This window comes from Typopeltis vanoorti, chromosome 8, assembly GCF_054136105.1.
Source record: "Typopeltis vanoorti isolate ZY-2024b chromosome 8, IOZ_Tvanoo_1.0, whole genome shotgun sequence".
In the NCBI taxonomy this organism is placed as follows: domain Eukaryota; kingdom Metazoa; phylum Arthropoda; class Arachnida; order Uropygi; family Thelyphonidae; genus Typopeltis; species Typopeltis vanoorti.
Genome location: NC_143556.1, coordinates 42,438,715 through 42,456,517, shown reverse-complemented (window position 1 = coordinate 42,456,517; position 17,803 = coordinate 42,438,715). Strand labels below are relative to the sequence as shown.

Sequence of the window (17,803 nt, the reverse complement as noted above, 5' to 3'; positions counted from 1 at the left end):
ACACGAAAAATAAGGGAGAAGGGGCTGCAAAATATGCTACTTCACGGGGCGACTATACGAAAAATAAGAGAAAAGAGGCGGCAAAATATGCTACTGCATGGGGTGACAAAATTCCTAGGGGCGGCCCTGCTTACTCATATAAGCCTGTTTGGTTCTGCTAATGGTCTACTCCAATCCTCGAACACAAAGTTCAAGGATGCGAATAGAGTATTAGCAGAACAAAAAAGAAAGAGAAAGGTGGAATGCAAGTGAAAAAAAAAGATATATAAATGCATTATGTTTATTTATTTCAAACAATTATTCAGCAGTTTCGTACTGAACCTCAGTAGTGTACTGTAATAAACAGAATTATTATTATTATTATTATTATTTATATATATATTTATATAAATTATTTATATATTTATATACTATATTTATAACAAGAGGGCGCTGTGTAGGCATACGAATGGTTGCATGGTCGTTTTATAGTTTTAATGTGGTGCAAACTCCTGTTTTTTAATTTAAAAGTATCATAAAGTAACTCTACTTGTCACGCTGAAGACAGTGACATATAATGCATCGAAATTTTTTTTTTTTTTTTGCAACTGTTGTCTTGAGAATCTTCACGTCTTTCTCCCACCTTCCTTTAGTATGAAGAATGTCGTTTGTCGTCAAATCATCTTGAATTCCTTACACATATCATCAAGGAGTGCACATGATACTATAGCCATAATACACAATTAAATTTCTATTATTTTGTCAAGAATTTCTTCTCAGTCCGTGTGTTCGTAAATAGATAATCACTCGTAAAGTACGTTTTAATTTTGACTGATCATTGTTTCCTCACTGTTTTTCCCATCTTTTTTCCTTAATATTTCCACAAACTTCGCTAGATTTATGCCTCAAAGCACAAGGTTTAATCCAGCGTTCCACAGAATCCTTGCAAAATATATATTTTAATTGACAACCTTGTATGTGTTATGTCCCTATCTTACGATTTTTGTTTGTCTTACAAACTGCCTTCGTCTATATTCTCCTAACTTCTACTTTCAAGACATCACCAAAATTTCTACCAATATCTGAGCTATTGTTCCCCGTAAGTATCCCTAGTATTTGTATTTTAACTGCGCCCTTTGGGATATTTAGTTTAAGATATTTTATACATAAACAGAGAAAAGGAACTCAAATATCTTAAAGTGTAACTATTGCAGTCGTGACATTATTCCTTGTTACTCAACATTAATTCCTTAAACTTCCCGTTTCTTAACATTGATTTCCCGCGTGGTTAGGCTCGAATGTTTCTAAGCGGTGCATTGGATTAGCAATATCAGACAACTTTCTTTATCATTAAACAAAGGGTTTATTATTTCTCTAAACATGGTACATATCAAAATACTCAACTAAATTACTTACACACTAAGATTAGCTTAATACAAGTAGTTGGGCTATGATTCGACAAAAGATACTACGATCATGCCGCCACAAAACTTCATACAAAACATGAATTCATTTAACATGGAAAAATTAGATTACCACACATTATTAAATTATTTAACTTCAAGTACACTAACAAAATCATTAACTACTCTAGCACATACTTATGACAAATTCCGATTCTCTACACATCACACTAGGCATTCAAATTCCTCAGGCTACTTGATTAGTCAATTTACACTAATCAAACGCAATATTAACAAAACCATTTACTTCATTAATACACAACTATGTCATTAACTTTCCTTTTACAATGTAGTAGGCATTCAAGATTCTTAGGATAATTAATTATTCACAAATTATCAACACTAGCTAGCTTACTTTTAACACTCTCTATCAAATTCTAAAGTCCTATTATAATTTCTCCCTAATCACTTTAACAGTTCCGTATTATGACAATGGTACCTATCACAAACAGCTTCTAGTTAACATAAGACAAAATTCACAATACCTTTCTTTAGCTTCACTTACGGGCCTTTACCTTCTACTGAACGAACTTGCTTGCATAACTTCTTGCAATTCAGGACTATATAAACATCTGTGCCGTCGGCTGTACCATCCGAAACGAGGACATCGATATTTTCACAACTTCCTATGACTCTATGGTATATTTCGCTTTCTACATAGGAATACGGGAATAGCTTTCCCGCTCACCTTCGATTCCTTGTTGTGGCATGAGGATATAAGCCATACCTCTCCACTCAGGAACACCGTGAAATCCACTAGAAAACCAAACTCAAACCACCGCGACTATCCAAACGTTTCTTCTCTTCTCGCAAAAAGTAAAAAGGCCTCAAGCCTCCTTGACTATCTAAACGTCTTCCCCAAAACCCAAAAGAGCCTACTCTTCGAAAAAAGTCTTGAGGGGGGGGGTTTACCAACCCTTTTATAGCTGCTTCCCTAACGGCGCCCTTTCTTACTTCTTTTTCCCACCTCCTACTTGTTTTCCGTCTGTCTACCAATTGGGTAGCATCTGGCCGCCATACGTCATTTTGATCGGCAACTCGTAACGAAGTTTCTATCCGGGTAGAGGCCCTAAGCGATATTCCATTATTTCTCTTGTTAGCCTCTATCTTAACCCCCTTTTAAACCTTTTCTCAGAATTCTACTTAATGCGTAATCTGTAGCCTCTTACATAGCGTATTTCATGACTCATTCTTTTATACTTATGCACTTAACTCTTTCATTCTTAATCGCATTACTATATTAATTCTTAGTTAGCTACTTATTTAATACAAATTCCTTGTTTAGTCATAATACATCTTAATACATTCTTTTCTTTTGTTATCTTAACTAAACAATAGACCTTTACATTTTACTCAATTTATACTGGATGCAAGAATATTTTATTAATTAAATTATCCTTTTTATGTAGGGGTTTTTATTTATGTTATTTATTTTTCATGTTACACCATGATAACTGACAATATTATATTCTCAAGATATCAGGTGTAACAAAGGTCCCCCCTTTAAACAAAAAAATTTCTTTAAGAGAAATTTCTTTTTCTCGAAGTGTTTTCCACTCCTTCTCCTCTCATCCCAATAGGAACTTGCTGCTTGTTAAAAAAATACCTTGTGAAGTGTATGCACCAAGCTCTGCTACATGCTTTATCCTGACTGTATCTCTCTCCTTCAGATTTCCTTCTCCCACCTAACCTATGTATTGAGAAATTCTTGTCAGATGTCCATTTATCATAGGCGTGCATCCTTAAAGGATAAACTCCTTTCCTGTGATCTACGTTCCCATTTCGTCGGGGCCTAAGATTGTATCGGGATTGTTCTAGTATTCTGTCTTCACTTTGATCCCTATCTACCTCATTTTCTGTTCTTGTCAGCACTTGCTTGTTTGCTATGCCTTCCCCCATGCATTGTTCAAACTGATTGAACCTGGAGAACTGCCTTTCTGAGCCTGGCATTTCCCTCTCTCCTTGATAATCCGTACTGTTCTCTCTTCCTGAGGGGGCATTCACATTGCGGCTTCCTCCTTGACAAGGACTGTTATCCCCTCTTGTAATCCTTCTATTTCTACATACTCTCTCCATTGAATCTCCCAGGCACACCAATCTTTTTGACCTCGTCTTATAAAGTTTTAATCTATCAGAATGCACTACCCAAGATTTCCCTTGTTCCTTTTTCTCTCTTATCTTAAAGGTCACTGGGGACAGTTTTTCTTGAATTTCATATGGTCCGACTGCACTCCTTCCAAACTTTCCCCCTCTTTTATTAACTGAATTCTGTTCTAACAAGACCAGATCGCCAGGATTCAGATCCTTGTATCTCCTCAATTTGTTGGCATAATTTCTTGCCTTTTGTGAGCAAGCTTCACTGGCTTCGTACACCATCTCATACGCAATTCTATTATCAGTGATCAGGCTGTTGAGATAATCATCAATATCTGGAAACCCCGAATTCACATGGGAATTCCTGAAATCAGCTGGGAATGTTGGCTCAAAACCATAGAGGATAACTGCGGGGGCCTCTCTGATGGCGGTATGTAGAGCGATTCTGCACGCAAATAACGTGTGAGGCAGAAAGGTATCCCAATTCGAGATCTGGAGGTCGGATATCTTTGACAAGGTAAGCTTTAAAGTCCTGTTCAATCTTTCCACCATTCCATTGCCTTGAGGATGGTAAGGAGTAGTGAACAATTTCTTTACTCTTAATAACTTACACAATTGTAACATAACTTCAGCTGTGAAGTTGGAGCCTTTGTCAGAGAGAAGTGTCTGGGGTGTTCCATATCTAGAAATAATCAGCTTGAAACATTTACTAGCTACTGTTTGGGCAGATTGATTCTTAATAGCTACCGCCTCTGGATATCGTGAGAACATGTCTATGACCACTAAAATGTACCTATTTCCTTTCTTGGTGATAGGTAGGGGGCCCACGATATCCATGGCTACAGCCTGAAAGGGACGCATTGGGTTAGGGAAGGACTGGAGAGGAGCCTTACCTACAATGCTGGACTTCTGTTGACACAAATGACAAGAAGTCACATATGATTCTACATCTCCCTTCATCCCCTTCCATATATAACGATCACGGATTCGGTTCCACGTTCTATGTATTCCTTGATGACCTGCCAGATCAGAGTCATGAAAGGTGAACAGTACCCATGGGATCATTTTTTTGGAACCACTATTTTGTCCTTCCATCTTCCTGTGACGCTTTGCTTAGACAATAAGAGACCATTCGAATCAATGTATAGTGTATGATTGAAGGAATCTTTAATATGGAACTTCTCTCCTCTCAAAACTTTCTCATAAATCTCCCCCCATACTGGATCCCTCCTTTGCTCTTCGATTATGCGAGACTTATCCCATACTTGTTGTTCTGAAGAATTGATTCCCCCTTTTCCTCTCCCCTTTTCTCTGTATATAGGGAAAATCACCTCTTCACTAAGAATGACATCACTATCATGTGCGACATCCAGAGATCTGGATAGATAGTCAGCGACCACGTTCGCTGAGCCAGGGATGTATTTTATTTCCAAGTCAAATTCCTGCATCTCCAGAGCCCACCTAACGATTCTCTGATTCTTGTCCTTCATTGAGGACATAAATGACAATTGTTTGTGATCAGAACGTAAGATAATATGTTGTCCTAATAACATATACCTGAACTTTCTCAATGCATAAACAATGGCGAGGGCTTCCTTTTCTATTACTGAGTAATTTATCTCGGAAGATGAAAGTTTCCTGCTGATAAAAGCAATCGGTCTAAACCCCTCTTCCTCTCTTTGCTCTACAACGGAGGCGATTGTATCGTTTGAAGCATCAGCGGAGAGATAAAAATCCATACCTAGTTTAGGATAGGTCAGAACAGGTGACTTAGTTAGGGCCAGGTTTAAGCGTTGATGAGCAATTTGCTGTTCGTTTCCCCACTCGAATTTTCTTCCCTTCTTTGTGAGTCTGACTATGGGTTCCATCAGTTTGGAGCATTCGGGAATGAATTTCCAGTAAACGTTGACCCTTCCCAAATATCTCCTAACTTGTCTTATAGTTGAGGGAGTTCTTGCCTTCAATATGGGAGACATATTTTCCTCTGTGGGAGTTATGCCGCGTTCATTTACCACGTGACCTAAATACTCTACCTCTTTGAGAAAAAACTGGCATTTGGAACACTTTAGGGATAGCTGAGCTTTGTTAAGTCTTTCCATGACCCCTGTTAGTAGTCTCTTATGCTCCTCGACGCAAGATGAGTAAACCAAAAGATCATCCTGGAAACAGATAACCCCTTCTCCCAACATATCAAATAGCATTTTGGTTTTTGTTTCATTTCACAATAATTTCGGTTTAGTATTTTCAGTTTTGGTTTTACTTCAGTATTTTGGTTGAGTGCTGCGTGTTTTAACTGTCTCTACGATGTTTATTAATAGCATTGTGCGTTTTTAAGTTTTTTTAATAGTGTAAATAAGTTGATATTCGTATCGTTTTATTAATTTCGTGTAGCTATAAAATGGATACATCTTCAAGAAAGCGTTCAAAGATAGGTATTCTTTCTGAGCACCCATCCATGACTCAAAGACAAATTGTCAATGAGTGTGGTGTTGGTTTGGGTACTGTTAATGCAATTTTAAAGAGGTTTAGGGAGACAGGTACCTTTTCTTCTGACAGAAAAGGAAAAACTACACTCACTCAAGATCGTTTACTAGTTAGGAAAAGCAAAATGAATCGAAGATTGTCTGCTGTAGACTTAAATAGATTGGCGACTAGTGGGATTAATTTTTCGGATATGACAGTTTGTCAAAAATTGTTGGAAGCAGGGAGGACAGCCCACAGACCAAAAAATGCTAGAAGAAACTGATCAGGCTAGAGACCTTGGAGTTTTAGTAGACAGAAAGTTGAAGTTCAAGGCATATATAATAAAGATTGTAAATACAGCTCAGAGGAGATTTACTAATGCTGAAACGAATCTTAACATGTAAAGATTAGTGCATCATTTTGCCTCTCTACGGCCTTGATAAGAAATCACTTGGACTATTGTGTGTGTATGTATGGTCTTCTGGTTTCCGTGGTGATTCTGATACAGGAGAGAGAGAGAGAGAGAGAGAGAGAGAGCAAAGGAGAGGCTAAAATGCTATCTGAATTGCCGAATACTGATTATTAAGATAGATTGAGAATTTGTAGACTATAGACATTAGCAAGCAGGAGAAAGAGGGTGTGATATGATTGAGACTTACAAACTGAAAGGATCATACAGGATATCATTAAACGGAATTTTTCAATTTATGGAGGGCGGGAAAATGACTAGAGGGCATCATAGCGATTAAGAATAAATGCTGTCTACAAGGTTCTGAGAGCTAGATTTTTCTCTTATAGAATGATGTGTAATTAGAGAGGATTGATATTTGAATGTCGTGTGTGCAAATTGTGTGAATGAATACAAGAGCGCGTATGGTAGCTGGTGGGAGTAGTCTTCGACCTCCCAAAATATTATTATTATTAATTATTATTATTATTATTATTATTATTATTATAACGCACGCGTTTTTTTTTTCAGAATACAAAGTTAAATAGATTAATATCAGAGTATAAAATGATAAAGCTGATCTTACGGGAAAAATGAGACTATACGTACCAGCTTTTATCCACACTGAAACAACAGAACATAAAATGCTAACAGCAAACTCCTATATTACTATGTGGCTATGCTAAAATAATACAGAACTTTGACACCACCACTTCAAGGATAGCCAGAACTACACATCTCATAACAAGACCGTGGACAACTCACTATATCGCATTCAAATATAACTGCCACTATGGAAGAGTAACACTGAGTTCCGCATGAGATGTTAAACGAACTACCTTTTCAAAACAGAGCCCTTACAAACTATAGTATATTAAAACGGACTCTAAGAGCATACATAATATGAACGAGAAACTTTATTACATGAATAATGAGATGATAAAATATGTTCTTTATTTTAATTTCATATTTATGGAATAATTTTTCTCTCTTCGAAAGTTAATACTAAAATACTTGGAATTAATTTGTCGATATTGTGCAAAGAATTAATTTATTTTGTCAGCGATTTTAAACTTGTTTGCATGTTTTCATCTTTCGAACAATAGCAATTTGGTAGTGAGAATAGAAACAAATAAGTCTCACGAGCATGTTTACTTGTTGTATTGCCAGTGACGGCATCACTTAAGCAGTTTCCTGATATACGGTAAGCATATTATACGCATAATAAAGCAAAAATTAAATTATATATTTCCAAGAAATTATATTATTAACTTATATTTATTATTATGTGACACATCCAGGGAGTCCAAAGACTCATGGAGGGAGAGTGTGCCAACTGCATCGAACGATTAAACTCCTTCCAACTACTAACCGCTCTCAAACTTGCTTAACTTTTTACGAGCCAGTGGTAACAGAAGCTCTACCAATCGACCAACCTGCTGGCATTCAATTGCATTAAATTATATAATTATATATTATAATAATAATTTTTATATATTTTCACTGCTAATCTAGCCTAGAAAAAGAAAGCTATTTTATTCAATATGCAAACGTTATCAACATTTCTGGACGCTTGCTTTAAGAGTAAGAGGGGAAAAAATCACTTTTTTGCTTGACAAAGTAATTTCAGTTATTCTCGTATAGTTAGTCATATGTTCTCTTTATTAAAATTAGCTGAGAAATCAGGGTTTGCCCGAGACAAATTAATTGTTTTAATTTCCTTTAATGACATTATTAGAAAATTGATTTTACACCACACAAACAGACATTATCTAATATAAATTATTATCCTAATAATAGTAATAATAATAATTCAGTAGCGGTTTAGACATTTGGAGGGCGACACCTAGCGCTAATGGCCAGACTATATAAAAAAATCAAAGTATATATGAACACTTCCTGATACTGATAGATTTATTGATACATTATCATCTTAGAATTTTTGAAACAAGTTATTATTTTCAATTTTATTTAAGTACAAGCTTAAAGAATCGCATATGACAAATATGGTATTCACTTGAAAAATTTCCTTTTTTGGAAATTCGTGTTCATTTGAGTTATTTTTTTTTAAATAAATGGTTTCAAATTTACCACATTTTTCTGACTTTTTTGTTAATATATTTTGAAAAGGATTTCAAAAGATTAGAGATTATTTAAAAAATATTGCATTTAAATGATTGCAGAATTTTACTAATAGCATCCATTCTTTGCAATATATTATTCCAAAATATAGTCATAAATTCAATTCCAAACATATCAATTTTTTTGCTAATTTTTAGACTAAAATAGCGATTTTTTTTTGTCAATTTCGTTCGCAATTTCGATTAAACTTTTTTTATATACTTGTAGCCTTTTCTTAAGAATTCGCAGCGTAGCGTCTGCTTTAACAGACCAGCTCGTAGCTATCATCCTTTTGGCCAATCACACTCTTGAAGTTTGTTTTTTAAAATATCCCATTTACGAGTTGACGCAGAAAAAAAGGTAAGTCAATAATGTTGAACAAAATCAGAATAATTTGATGCATGACTATATCTTTCGGAAGCAATTGAGAAAATGAGTAGCGCATGGAAGACAAACTGCAGTTGGATGGGACTATATTTTTTGGCCAGCCATTTCGCAGTATTATTTTATGCTTGCTCTCTGCATTTTTTTTTTTTTTTTAATATCACTGTTCATATCGGCCAACATTTTAGTTACCTTTTCTATATATTGACTGTCATGCTGCTCGACCAAGATGAAGCAAATAAATTTTTCTTTGGCTTCGCTACTGGACAGTAAATACCTTACGTAATAGCCACTTGGTGTCCGACCATGGGACATATTTCAGTGGAATGAAAAAATATATTAAAAAAGTTGCATAGTTAATTTCTGTTATTATATATTTCATTATATGAATTTCAATAATTAATATAAATTCATAGCAAGTGGAATAATATAAATAATTTGCTTTTCTTGAACCACAAGAATTATATTTATCTAACTCTAATTAAAAAAAAAAAAAAAAGAGTACCATACTTGCTGAGTAAATTAAACATATCAAGTATTTCTTTGTTTGTTTGTTTTTCGATTTCCCCCTTTCCTCATGGCACCTAAAAGCTAAACTAGATAATAATTTGATTTTTGCAATTACTCTGAAAATAATAAATCTCTCCAATAGTTTTTTTTTTCAATTTCTAATTGCTTTAGTAATTCATTATCAATTCTGTTTGTTTTTGATTGTCGTCTGACACACACACACACACACACACACACACACACACACACACACACACACACACACACACACACACACACACACACACACACACACACACACACACACACACACACACACACACACACACACACACACCAAATATGTGATTATGCGAAATTTCACAGTCCTCCAAGAGTTGTTCCAGTTTTGAGGGTGGTCTTCTATAAACTTTGATGTAAATGATTTGGAAAATAGTTTACCCGCATAAATATATACAGATTTACCTTTTTTTTCTTTGAGAAAACTAATCTTTTTATCTTTTTGTCGTTTTTATTATGATGATCGAAATGATTGTCTTTCAAGCCATTATGATAAGTTCATTTTTATCATTATAAAGCTTCTTTAAGTTTGTAATTTCGCCAATATTTTCAAGTTTATTTATTGAAAAAGATTCGATTAAAGAAAAATTAGGTGATTTGAGCTGAAGTGCAATATATTTTTGAATAGAATTACCGTGATTTGAATGACTCCAACGGCACCCTGGTTCAGAGGTTACCAGTCTCTGGCTCAACTCCCTTCTCATAACAACAACAAAAAAAAAACAATAACAACAACAAAAAAAAAATTGATGCACTCAGAAACATTCAGACGAAAAGTATGACTGATTTACTGGAAATGATAACAGCAAGAAAAAGGGCAAACGATTTGGAATTACCGATAATTAAAAGCCGCCACGTTTAATGGTAGGGCTAATCTAGGAAAGAAACCGAACTCAACACACAGTTAAAAGAAAAAATATAAATATAACAGTATTAACTGAAACTAAGAAAAAATTAAAAGGAACTGTCGAAATGGCAGATTATTATATGACTGATGAATTGGAGTTTTATCACGCATCACGCCGAGATATTTGACTTTGCTCTGCCATGGAATCTTGACTCCTAGCAGGTGTATGTCTTCCTTGGTCGGAAGCTTCTTTTTAGTGAACAGTATACTAAACTCTTCTGTCGGTTTGTTTGGATCCTCCAGTCCATGAGCCACTTCTCCAATGTATGAATGCTGTTTTGGAGTCTTCTTATAGCTATGTAGATAGAAAATAGCAGTGGGGCCAGAAGTGCGCCCTGGAATTAAAATTCTAGGGATCTTGCATCTGGTTGATACAATTTCATTTATTTTGACTTGCATGAATCTGTCTTTGAGGTATGTGTGAACTATTTTTACTAGATTAATTGGTATATTGAATATTGATGAGTTTGTAGAGACGACCCTGATGCCACATCTTATTAAAAGCCTTGGCAGCATCTATAAAGACCACAGCTGTGTGGAGATTCCAGTTGAAACCTTTAGTGATAAATTCGACCAGTCGATGTATCTGTTGTACGGTGCTATGTTTTTTTTTTCTGAATCCTAATTGCTCATTAGGAATAATTCCTAATTTATCCGTTGCTCATTGAAGCTTTGTAAGGATGACTTTTTCTACAACCTTTCCAAGGCTGGACAGAAGACTGAAAGGTCTGTCACTTTCCGGGAGCTGGGTGTTTTTTTCAATCTTTTTGATTGATGTGATTCCGTCTTCCATGATAAGGGAAAATACTTGAATCTGAGGAAAGCATTGATTATATTGACTAGATGCACAATGACTTTTCTGGGGGAGTAGTTTGATTATTCCGTTTGTGATTTCGTCTGACCTGGAGCCTTATTGTTGTTCAAATGGGTTATGATGTTTATAACTTCTGCTGGAGAAGTGGGTGTGATTGGTTCAGAGTTGTCCTTTTGTTGTGTTCTGACCTGCTTGGCTTGGCGGTGAATCTTGTAGATAAGATTGATAATCAGATTTGAATACGAGGGGCTACATTTTGTTTTCAAGCTGTCAACTAGAGCTTCTGATTTTTCTTTGTCAGTGTGGGCTATTCCCTTTTGGTCTGAATTGGGGGTATAAGTTGCCTTTTAGTGCGGAGGGTTCTTAAGAATTTCCAGATGGAGGTATCCTCTGGGTTCAGTTTCGTCAACTTGGTTTCCCAATCTTGGGTTCAATGTTTTGCAGAGCTTCGCGGACTTATCTATTAAGATTATTTAGAGTTGTTTTATCGTGTGGGGCTCTTGTGTTATGGTACCTCTTTCTGGCTTTGTTTTTGAATCTAATTAGATCAATGATTTCCTCGGGGATTCGACCGCTAGGGTGAAAAACTACAGTTTTGGCGACTGACTTTATTGATTTTTTGATTTGATTGGTTAGGTTGTTTACAGCAGAGTCTATCTCCTCTTTATTGTGAATAACAGGGACTGGACCAATGTGCTCTGGGAGAATTTTGGAAAGCTTGTCCCAAGATATAAAAGAGTGCGGAGGAGAGAATTGCTCTTGTGTACCGAGCTTAAGCAGAATGGGGTTGTGGTCGGAAGACAGCTTATTTAATGTTTCTAACTAATATTGGTATCTAATGTTTCTGGGGGATGACTATGTCAAGTACATTTGAGCTTCCAGCTGGGATGTGATGGGTGGGTTCTGTTGGTCCGGCTATGACAATGGAATTTTGCGTTGAGTAATGGTTGAGTACGACCTTTGTCATTGATTGTAGAGCTGTGCCAAGCTGTTTGCTTGGCATTGAAATCTCCAGCCATGATGATGGAGTCTGTGGAGCCAAGAATGGAGTCCGAGTCAGATACCAGTAATGGGATGCTGGGTGGATTGTATACTGCATAGATTTTGATATTGCCAGAATTGTTTGTATGAACTTCAACGCCCCTGTTATCTCCAGGTTCTTGGTTTGCGGATTGGTCAGGATATTATGGCTTAGGTACTATACTTCCTCCACAGGTAGTGAGTCTGTCTGTTTTGTACAGTATGTAGCTCCGTAATTTAGGATTATTAGCTGGCCTGAGATGTGTTTCATTTACTAATATTATATCAGGATTGTGTGTGTGAGTGAACTCTTGCAATTCCAGGATTTTGTTGTTCAGTCCATTTGATTTCCATGCAGTGATCATGAGAGAGTTTGGCTTGTATTTTCTTTTACTCATTGTTGAGAGAGCTGTCAAAATTGAAGGATACCTTAAAGGAATCTTTTCGTGTAAGATGGTGAAGGATTTGTCATGCTGAATTCTTGTAACATGGTAGCTAGTGAGGCAGTCGATACTGATATTAGATTAGAGCTTATTTGTTCATGGAATGAAATAGCCTTGTTCGTGTGGCTTCGGCATAAGTTTTGGTCGTTGCTGCAGCTTGTTTTCATTCCTAAGTTGCCGAACTGGAGATTGTTTGGACCGGGGGGTGGGCGACCTACACTGCTGCATTGAGCATCGCTGCAGGGTATATGGAAGGGCAGCTTTTGCTGACCCACGGTTCTTTGGGTGTGCAATTCACCCCTTGTAGTTGGAGGGTGAGGTCTTCCAAGTTGGCGCATTTAGCTGGCGTGGATCTTGGTTTGGTGCATGTGATGGTCTGATGGCCCTCGCCGCATTTTAAACCTGAAATTGGTCTTGCATAGTTTTTGGGCATGGCCAAACCTTTGGCACCTATGGCACTGCCCAGCTGACAACTTTTTCCTTAGAGGCTCAGTAGAAATTCTGAGGCCACAGATAACGGTAAGTTCATATATGTTCTTCTGCGTCTTGTCAGTCTCTACCAGCACCAGTGGAACAGGCCGTTTATCTGACCTGAACATCCTAAAAGTGAACATCCTGCTCACTTTTACTGGGGTCAGGCCCTGACAAGGTCAGCAGTGATTTCTTCAGAGGTGACCCCTTCGGTTACCCCACGAAGTACCACCTTCAGATTCTTTTTACTGTGTAAAGCAAATGTGTGGTAAGGAAGACTTTTGTTTTAAGGTTAAGACTTTGTTTAAGACTTTTGTACTAAGGCACTTGAAACGTCGGAGAGGTGTATTTTTTGTAAACGAACTGTCGATCGGTGCGTAAAAGTACTGTATTTACTAATATGAAAAGCCAAAAGGCTTCAGTTCGGCGATCCATGAAATTGTAAGATATTGATCGGAACAATATTAGTTAAAATGTACATGAAATTTTATTATGGTAAATTTATATTTGAATAATATTAGTAATAATCATCTAATGATAATTTATTCCCAAAGGAGATACGGGCAGCACTTTTTTTCTTTTTGTAGTCCTAACTTTAAAAAAACAATCGTCTAAAATATTTTTAAAATTGTTTCCACGTTCGGAAAAGTAGACCTTAATCCATCGTTCATAAATTTGTACACGTTTTTATTTGAAGAAATATCTTCCTTTATCATTACTAACAATTAATTAACTTCAATAAATTTTTCTGAGTCAATATCATTCCCATAAGTTTGTAAAATTTTGTTATAATGAAATTTTCTTTCCCATGTAATATAATCTCATCGTTAGATTGTGAAACGACGTCACGCTTTTTTTCCCCATTTTTTCATTCTATCCTTCTCATCTTTATATTTTGGGTCATCTGTTAATAAATTCTCTTCTTCATTTAAAGCAGCAAAACTATTTCTTATATCTAAAATGAAACTAACTAAAGACTGCAACAAATTATTCATCACCATCATCACGAACCATGGGCTCACTGCCCGTTGATGTCCGATGCCTCCTTCACTATCTTCTTCCACCAAATTTTTTCGGCACGCAACCCAGGGCTAACCTTATTCACTGAGTTACACATTTTAACTTAAAGAATACAATTTTATTAACTAGAGCAAAACCAGATAAAAATGCAATAAAGAAACAAACACTATCAACTGATTTAGTAATAATAAGTAATAAGAAAATGATACAAACATCCAGAGCCGGCGCTATGGTCTTTGTTGCCCACATTCAATGTCTATCTAAGCGCCCCCTGAAACGATCCGGGCGTGTTTGGTTCTTTTACGATAATTAAAATTGAAATTATTTCAAATTTCTTAAATAAATTTTGATAGAACAGCCACACGTTGGTTCGCTAAATGTAACGAACCGGGGATGTTGACCAGGCAGGATAATCGTTAAAAACCCGAATATTCAAAAAATTCTCAAAAGTTAAAGCAAATTTTGATAAAGCCAATTCACTTTAGTCGTTGAATATAATGATACATGGATTATAGTCTTCTCACCGACCCGAATCGCTAACAAAATTAAAATGAATTTTAATTAAAGTTAAAATTTATTTGAACTAAAGTTTAAAAAATTCTTGCATTTTACAAATTACTAAATTCTTAGTAACTTGTAAAAATTTTTAACAATTTTTATAAGTGGAACTATCTTTTAGGAAAATAAAAGAAACTCAAGATAGATGAGAAAATAAGAAATTAATTCAGAAATAATTAGAACATTTAATATAAGTATTCAAAAAATAACATCTTTACAGAATAACAGAAAATAAATTAAATTACAAAAATATACTTGAAATTTTTAAAAATAAAATTTTAGGGTTTTTGATTTCATATTCATAAAATTAGAAATAATAGTGTTAACGTCTAATTCCGCACATATATCATTTTCAATAACTATTAACGCCAAACTAACAAGCCTTTTTTTTGTGACATACTTGTTCTTAAGTAGGTTTTAATCGATTTCATCTTGGAAAAGGAATGTTCGCCGCTCTCTACACTAACAGGTAAGGTTAATAGTATTCTTAAAGCAATTGAAAAGTTAGGGAAAGATAAATTATTGGGCACAATAAAATTAAGAATATCGAAATGGTTTTGAATATTTAAATTATCCTTCCGAAAAATATCCCTGAAAGCACATAACTCGTCATACAGTTCTATTGCTTTTACGTCTTTATTGTCGCGGTCCTTCAAGAGAATCTCTAAATCGTCACAATTTTTTGTAAATCTTCGTTATTAATTTGTAGTAATCTATACAAGAAATTGAAATTATCATCATATGTTTTTAGTTGTTCAAAACGTTCTATTAACGAACACATTGCAACGTCTAGAAGTGTATAAAACACATTCACTCTAAATTTATCTTCTGTCGATAGTGGCGTTTCGTCGTAATGCTCGTAGTCAAATTGTCGTGTCTTCTTTCGTCGTCGAACTTCCGTACCAGTTTTAAATTCTTTTTCTTTGTCCACCTCTTCACTCAGTTCTTTTGCCGTTTTAGAACTTCTTTAAAATTTGTATCTGATCGATACTCTTGTAAGAATATTTTTAAGTATTCGATAGATTCTAAAGCATGTATAATGTTTATATTTTTGTCTTGAAGCATTTTACTTACAGGGTTTATTCTGTTAAGTAAATCATGCCAAGTTATAAGAGAGCAAATACATTTTTGTAGTCCTTTATTTTAGCATGTAATGTTTGTGTTTCATGCTGATTTTCTTTATTAAAATTTTCATTATTTAAAATTTCAAAAAGTGCATCATAAATTTCTCCTGATATCATAGAGGGTGGATTGCATTAATTTTACTTTCCGATCGCGTTTCTGATGGCTGTTTCAATGTTAATTTTTTTACGAACCTTTAAAAAGATTGCCCGACGTTTGTAAGAGAAAGAAAAGAAATTTTATATTTCTTGAATAATTGCAAAGAAACTAATTGCATCTGCATTCACTTTGGCTGCATCGTTAAAGTAAATTTAGAGTATGAGCAGCACATGGCACGTAAAAATCTCGAGGATTTTTGTTCAAAAGCAAATTTTGGAGCCCATATTTTTTCCCTTTCATATTTGCCCCATTGCCATACCCTTGACCTCGCATGTCTTCAATGGGAATGTTCCATTTTTCCAGTTGTTCCATTATTGTTGCACATAAACCACGTCCTGTGGAATCTGATATATTTGCAAAACCTAGAGTTTTCCCTGATCTCTACAATTCCATTGTCACAGGAAAGAAAGCGAATAATAATGGTCATTTGTTCTGTTTTACTTACATCAGGTGTGCAGTCTAAAATTATGGAATAATATTTAGATTTTCGAATTGATAATAACATTGTATCCCTGATTCCGTTACTTGAAGTTTCCAATATTTCATTTTGACTGTCTTTACTCAAATAGTGTACTCTATTGTTTCTTGTAGGGCCCTTTCAACATGATTTTCCATAACGGGATCAAGCTTCGCAAACAGTTCGACTAATTTTTAAAAAATCGCCGTTATTCCTTTCATATAATTTATCAGATGATCCGCGAAAAGCTAAATTTTGGCTACCAAGGAATTTTATAATTTCAATCAAGCGTTCTAAAACACTCGTCCAATGTTTCTTTTCCATTTCATACATGCTTTGAGTCTGGCAGTCAATAGTAGTTTTGTTTTTTAAACTTTTATCTCCTTCCATTTTAAGAAATTTTTCATGTGAGTTAAACTAGTCTCATGCCTATGCAAAGTTGTACTTACATTTCTCCAATGGTTATAACCTTCTACAAGACTACATGATTCGGGTGCGAAAGGTTTGCAACAAAAGCAAAAAACAGAATTTAAAATTTCGGAATAAATGAGCCATGTTCTTGGCACGTTTATCATTTTTCTATTATAATACGTGTCGCCAAATTTATGACCATATGTATTTCTGGGATATATCATATTTTTCTTTTGAACAGGCCCCATTTCAATTAAAACAACTCGTAATTTTTCATCAATATTTCCCCTGGATCTTCTAAATTCACAGAGACTAACAATGTGTTAGTTTCGTGGTCAACTACAACTAAATCTTCTCCTAACTGTTTTTCACTTAAATCATGCGTCTTGTTGTCTTATTCAATAGTTGCAATAGTACTTTCATGCAAACTGGATGATGTGCACAGTTCTTCAACTCTGATTTCTGATGTATCGAGTTGGTTACAATCTGCATCGGAATATTTTAATATTTTAACAAATTTATTAAGAGCCCCAGTTTGTTTCTTAACATCTGCTTCTTTCACAGCATGACGCTTACGATTTTGTGCACCGGATAACTTTTTTTTCAAATTTTTGATTCCATTTCTATTTTATACCCACAAGAAGCTTAAGGAGCCTGTGTAGCTCAGTGGATGTGGCGTTTTTACACCACGGCGCTTGACCGCACGAAGGAAGACTTGGCTTCGAGTCTAGTCGGCGACTAGAGGAAATTTTTCTAAGACTTTTTTCGACCAGTTTGCCCGTGGCAGAGATCGACGTATAAAATTTCGTATTCCATAGCACTTCAGTTTTATCAGAATGACGCGAATCCGTTTCGGTCTTCCTTATATCCACCAACTTGTCAGTAGAAACAGTGAGATT

General features: G+C 35.4%; 1 protein-coding gene across 1 annotated transcript in view; it reads left to right on the top strand.

The window, feature by feature from the left end:
• The first annotated feature begins 8,842 nt into the window (after positions 1-8,842).
• Positions 8,843-17,803, top strand: part of LOC150103951 (uncharacterized) — a 39,623-nt gene continuing 30,662 nt past the window's right edge. The window contains exon 1 of the mRNA XM_090396868.1: positions 8,843-8,928. The gene's annotated coding sequence lies outside the window, so the exon portion shown is untranslated. The remainder of the gene's footprint in view (positions 8,929-17,803) is intronic.